Raw genomic sequence first — 6,339 nt, 5'->3', positions numbered from 1 at the left:
AATAATATAGGAAATGCCCTTTGAAATCACCACCCAACATGGAGGGGGCCTGGGTGGCTCAGTTGGTTAAGTGGCCAACTCTTGATTTCGACTCAGGTCATGATCTCAGGACCGGGAGATCAAGCCCTCTTATCAGGCTCCGACCTGGGTGTGGAAACTGCTTGAGATTCTGACAACAGCTTCCATCTGTGTATATGATCCTTACTTGTCCATCCTCTTGCTTGTGTTAAAGAAAAAATTGTTCAGTGGCACTTATTGAAGATGGTAAGGCATCAAGGGGGGCCATGATGGTAGGTGTAGGGACCCCTGAAATGGGGTCTTGCAGAAGAGAATTAGACTCAACTCCAAAGATAGCATGAGCAAGTGGGACTATATAGCCAAGGAACAGCATAGGGATTGGTGTATAGCAAATTACTAAGGGGAAGGAAGCATCAAGTGTGAAGGGTGATTTTGGGTAAAGGTGCTTAACAGGATTCTTGCCGAAGATAAGCCACAATGATCAGATATCCAGGGTGAGGTTTCTTGCTAAACTCATTTAACAGGGTTCTGGCTAACACTGGAGTTTACAAGGAAGTATACAGAAGGGTCTAAGAGAAGATTCAGGAGCCTGACTACAATTTGGTCAAGCAAAGAATCTTTGTGAGTTGTGAGGAAAAACTTTTATTTTTTTTTAAGATTTATTTATTTATTTATTTGAGAGAGAGAGAGTAGAGCAAATGAGAGAGAATATGGGTGGGGAGGAGCGGGAGAGGGAGAAGCAGGCTCCCAACTGAGCAGGGAGCCAGATGTGCATGGGGCTTGATCCCAGGACCTTGGGATCATGACGAACCAAAGGCAGATGCTTAACTGACTGAGCCACCCAGGCACCCCCATGAGGAGGAAAAGCTTTATTGAAACTGTAACTTTACCAAAACACCATAAACATTTCATTAAAGATATACTGCAGACTGTCCCAAGAAGTGCCTACAACTAACCTGCACACTCTTGGTTTCCTTCTTCATCCACGGTGAATAGGATCTCCAATTGCTCACCACCCTCAACATGGGAAATTGTGTCATGGTAACCTCTAACCATCACCTAATCCTGCGATTCTAACCATTTCACAAAAGAGGAAAAAACCCCAAAGCAGAGACCTTCCGGGGTTAAGTCCCAAAGTAGACATTCTAATCTATTTTTATTGCAGTAAAACTTTGATTAGTGGGAACTAACATTGTGCATCTATAAATAGACTTCTCACTCTGCTCACCTGACTTTGACAGCGGGAGCGTAAAGACATCATCTCTCACCTGTTAATAGTCTCCTATTCAGCTCACCTGTTAATCGTCTCCTACTGAGTCTTAGCCTCTGTAGTCTGTGGCTTCTAAACAAACCTCCAGAGGGCTAACCCAGTGAATTTCTAAAAATATAAACCAGATCAGGTTTCTCTCCAGTTTAAAACACTCCACCAGACCAAAATTTCAAGCTCATTTGCATGACAGTTAAAGCCATGCATAACGTGGCCTTGGCCAATAGCCCTTGCCCAAGAGGGGATTACCTTTCTGGAAAATGAGCTCCTTGTGGGCGTGTAGCAGTCTTGTCATAGACCAGTTGGTTGTAATGGGTGTTTTTGGGAATGAATGAATGAATGAATGAATGAGTAAGAAGATGAAGGAACCAGTTGTAAGTAGGTCTGGATACTACCTGTGTTATCCTTTCAGGTAGCCTCGATCAGGTGGAAGCTATAGTTGATCCTTGATATCTACAAGCAATAGTTGCTTAATGAAATATAATATGGTATTTTTTTTTAATTTTATTTATTTATTCATGAGAGAGAGAGAGAGGGGCAGAGGGAGAAGCAGGCTCCCAAGGAGCAGGGAGCCTGATGCGGGACTCTATCCCAGGACTCTGGGATCATAACCTGAGCCGAAGGCAGACACTTAACCATCTGAGCCACCCAGGCACCCTATAATATGGTATTTTTACTGTGAGTCTTTTTTCAAATTGTGTTCATTTTTACTGTCTGATGTCCAATTTATTTTACTTTAGACCCAGAGTTCATGAGCAGTAATTTATCCAAATTTCTAGAGGGATGCCAAACTTTATTTGATTGGCATACATTTTTATAAAATTTCCTATTTAAATATAATATACATATCATCAGCTTTTTTTAAACCTGAGATTTTTTTCTTCTATTGTTGCTATAAGTATTTAGTTATGATAATGAGAGTTTATGTTTTTTAATGTCAGAGTAATTTTTTTTCTGCTTTTTGAGTCATACCTACGTGGTATTACAGGGATTGAAAATTAAGTGACTATATTAATGTGGAGATTCTTACAATCTACTATTTTTAACTCTGTAAGTTTATTTTATTTTATTTTAAAGATTTATTTATTTATTTATTTGTCAGAAAGAGAGAGAGAGCACAAGCAGGGGGAGCAGCAGAGGGAGAAGCATGCTCCCCGCTGAGCAAGGACCCCCCCCCCCCCCACCCCCCATCATGACCTGAGCCGAAGGCAGACACTTAACTGACTGAGCCACCCAGGCGTCCCAACTTTGTAAGTTTAATTTATAAATGTTTTTCTGTTTATAAATCTGATAGTTTTATATGTAAGTAAGTAATTTTCCTTTTTTTAATTAATTGATTTGAAATTACATTTGTTTATTTAAATGTATTTGGTTTTCTTACATGTTTTAGTTATCTGACCATAAACTCAACACTTTCGTAAGCAAAAGCTTACTAAGTATTTAAACAACTTTTGAATATCTAATACATTTCTGTATAGAATACCTCTAAAATCTTGTAACATTCAAAGCAGTTTCTACAATCAAATTCTCCTACGTCTTTCAACCTAAAATTATAAGACTGACTGCCAGATTCTCTTAAACATTGTAAACAAACACAGCTTTTCCTGAATTAAATGAAAGTATTAATACTACGTGCTTTTTTTAAAAAAGATTTTACTTATTTATTTGAGAGAGAGAGAGCACAGAGGGAGAGGGAGAGGGAGAAGCAGACTCCCCCCTGAGCAGAGAGCGCAGAGAGCCGGATGCAGGCTCCATCCCAGGATCCTGCGATCAGGACCTGATGGCAGATGCTTAAACAAGTGAGCCACCCACCCGCCCCAATACTATGTGCTTAATTCAATTCATTTGCTCTATACTTAATTATAAATCTTCCCAGGATTGAAAAGCCACACGCCTAACTAAGGAGAGTTGTTGTTTTAGCTTCTCACGGAAGCTGAAGATACTGGGTCAAAAACTCAGGAATAGGAATCAGAGGCATATCTGAGAAGAGATAGAGAGATAGAGAGAAAGAATCTCAAGCAGGCTCCACACCTGTCGCAGAGCTCAAAGTGGAGCTTAATCTCACAACCCTGAGATCATGACCTGAGCTGAAACCAGGAGTCAGATGTTTAACCGACTGAGCCACCCAGGCACTCCAACCCCACAGTGCTTCTAAAAATAGGTTATACCTAATTGATATAGTTTCTGTTTTAAAGTTTACTTATTTTATAGTTTATGCTCATGTGAAAAATGTACAAATACAAATAAAAAGAAAATCAAAATTTCCTGAAAGTAAAAACCAAAATCTAATCCAAATTCATATCTTTATGTGTTCCCATCTCTCTCATTCTGTGGTGTGTGTGTGTGTGTGTGCGTGCGTGTGTGTGTACACGACACTTTTGGCTGTTTGAGGTCAGTGGTGACCTCACTGCAATGTCCCACCATTGCATATTTGCATTCATTGCAATGCTGAGGCTTTTATTTTGGAACTAGAGAACATTTGGGTCGGAGGCAGGGTGAACAAAGAGAAGGAAAAATTAAAGGGAACAGGATGGCGTGTGTCTCATCCTACCCGCTGAACAGGGAAGAGACTCTGATTAGAGTCAGAAATAGAACAGACCATTTGTAGTGAAGTCAGGTTTCCACCATTTCCCTCATCACTTTTCACATTTAATGGGGGCATATAAACAACTCCAGTTGGGAAATCAGTCCCCAAAACGACCAGGGCATACTTCCACTGGGACTGTTTCTGCTTTGGGGAGGGGTGGCTCAGAGATACCATATTTGGACATATGTATAAAGTGACGATATTTTAAATTCATTCAATCCTCCGACCGATTCTTTGAGTGCTATATTCGTTTCCTATTGCTGTTGTAAAACAGCACAAATGTATTCTCTTATAATTCTGAAGGTCAAAAGTCTGTTTTATGGACTAAAATCAAGGTGTCAGCAGGGCTGGTTCTTTCTGGAGGCTTTAAGGAAGAATCTGCTTCCATTGATCTATTCCAGGTTCTAGAGGCTGACCACATTCTTGGCTCATGACCCTGTATCTCATCACCTTTTTTTCCCCTTCTTCTATCAGCCCATCATTTTCTTCCTCCTTTAACCTTCCTGCCTCCCTCTTATTATGGACCCTTGTGATCACTTTCAGGGCTCACCTGGGTAATCCAGGATAATCTCCCTGTTTCGGTCCACTGGGGCTGCTATAACAGAATGCCACAGACTGGTGGCTTATAAACAACAAACATTTCTTTCTGACAGTTCTGGAGGCTGGAAAGGCCAGCACCATGGTGCTGGCAATTTTGGTGTGTGGTGAGGGCCAGCTTCCTCGCTGATGGCTGTTTTCTCATTGAAACCTCAATGCTAGAGGGACAGGCCAGCTCCCTGGGGTCTCTTTGATCAGGGCACTAATCCCAATCATAAGGGTTCTGCCCTCATGACCTAACCACCTCCCAAAGGCCCCACCTCCTACTGCCATCACCTTGGGGGTTAGGATTTCAACATATGAATTTTGGGGGCACACAAACATTCAGAACTCCCCAACTCAAGATCCTTAAGTTAATTACATCTTTGCAATATAAAATAACATATTTATAGGTTCCAGAGATTAGGATGGAGACATCATTGGGGGCCATGATTCAGCCTGCTACAAGTGCCTACTATTTGCCAGGCACTACTGTAAGTTCCAGAGAGATAGTAGTGATTAAAATAAGAAAGCTCTGAGCCTGAACAGAGTTGGAGCTTAATGAATAGGTGGGAAAAGTGATCAGACCATGCAAATCTTATAAACCATAGCCACATGATTAGATTTTATTCCAAGTGCAATGGGAAGCCAGGAGGTGGCATTATTCAGTTTGTGTTTTTAAGAGATCACTCTAGGGGCACCTGGGTAGCTCAGTCAGTTAAGCATCCCACCCTTGATTTTGGCTCAGGTGATGATCTCAGGGTCGTGAGATCAAGCCCCACTTCGGGCTCTGGGCTGAGCATGGAGCCTGGCTTAAGATTCTCTCTCTCCCTCTCTGTCTGCCCCTCCCCCCACCTGTGTGCACACACTCTTTCTCTTTAAAAAAAAATAAAGAAATAAAAATAAAAGATCGCTCTAATTGCTATAAAGTGAATGAAAGTTACTGGAGGGGTCCCCTTCACTATCTACCCTTTATGGCCAGCTGAGTGCTTAGGGCCCTCTAACACTTAGGGGTTGGGTGGTGGTGGAGGAAATAAGCAAGTGAGCCTGAAAAGAATGAGTCTGTGAGACAGGAAGAAAATCAGCACACTGTGATGGTATCATAGAAACCAAGAGCACGTTCTTCAAGAAGGCATTCATCAGTTGTGTCAAAGTGTTAGAGATGAGGACACAACATGGATGAGCAACAAGACTGGAGTCTATTGCGATGCTGAATACAGTGGTTTCTCAGTGGAGTATTGGGAGTATATAACCTTCTCCAGCCAGACTGGAGAAGGTTAAAGAGCAAATGGAATAAAGGCAAAGGAGGAGTGGGTAAGGAGGTAAGAGCAACTGAATGTTGGAGAACGGAAAGCAGCTGGAGGGAGGGGAGAGTGGAGATGGGCTGGCTGTAGGTTCTGCTCTGGTTCCAACCAAGACACTTTTCTAGTCCTACCGCTGGTTCCCTCCATCGAGAACAATCTTGGAGGAAGCAAGAAATGGAGAAACGCCTATGGTGGGATGGGAGGCTGTTTTTACCTGGTGTGTGAACAGGATGGCGTGTGTCTCATCCTACCCGCTGAACAGGCAAGAGACTCTGATTAGAGTCAAAAATAGAACAGACCGTTTGCAGTGAAGTCAGGTCTCCACCATTTCCCTCATCACCTTTCACTAATGAGGGCATATAAACAAGGTGGGGTGTAGTGAGGACTTTGAACTGGGCACAGGAGGTGGCCAGGCATTGTGGTGGGAGGGTGAAGTAGGAAAAGAGCTGTGGGAATCTGTCCTTGCTTCTATCATCGCTTTGAGACAACCTGCCTTGTGCCTCTACCTGTGGTGACTCAGAGCACAGGCCCAGATGTCGCTATCACACAGTAGGGCCCGAGTCTTATGTGTATAGATGGGATTGACT

Source organism: Callorhinus ursinus, unplaced genomic scaffold (genome assembly GCF_003265705.2).
Source record: "Callorhinus ursinus isolate GAN/ISIS: 27379988/994484 unplaced genomic scaffold, GSC_fseal_2.0 scaffold24, whole genome shotgun sequence".
NCBI classification, from domain to species: domain Eukaryota; kingdom Metazoa; phylum Chordata; class Mammalia; order Carnivora; family Otariidae; genus Callorhinus; species Callorhinus ursinus.
This window is presented reverse-complemented; position numbering follows the sequence as displayed.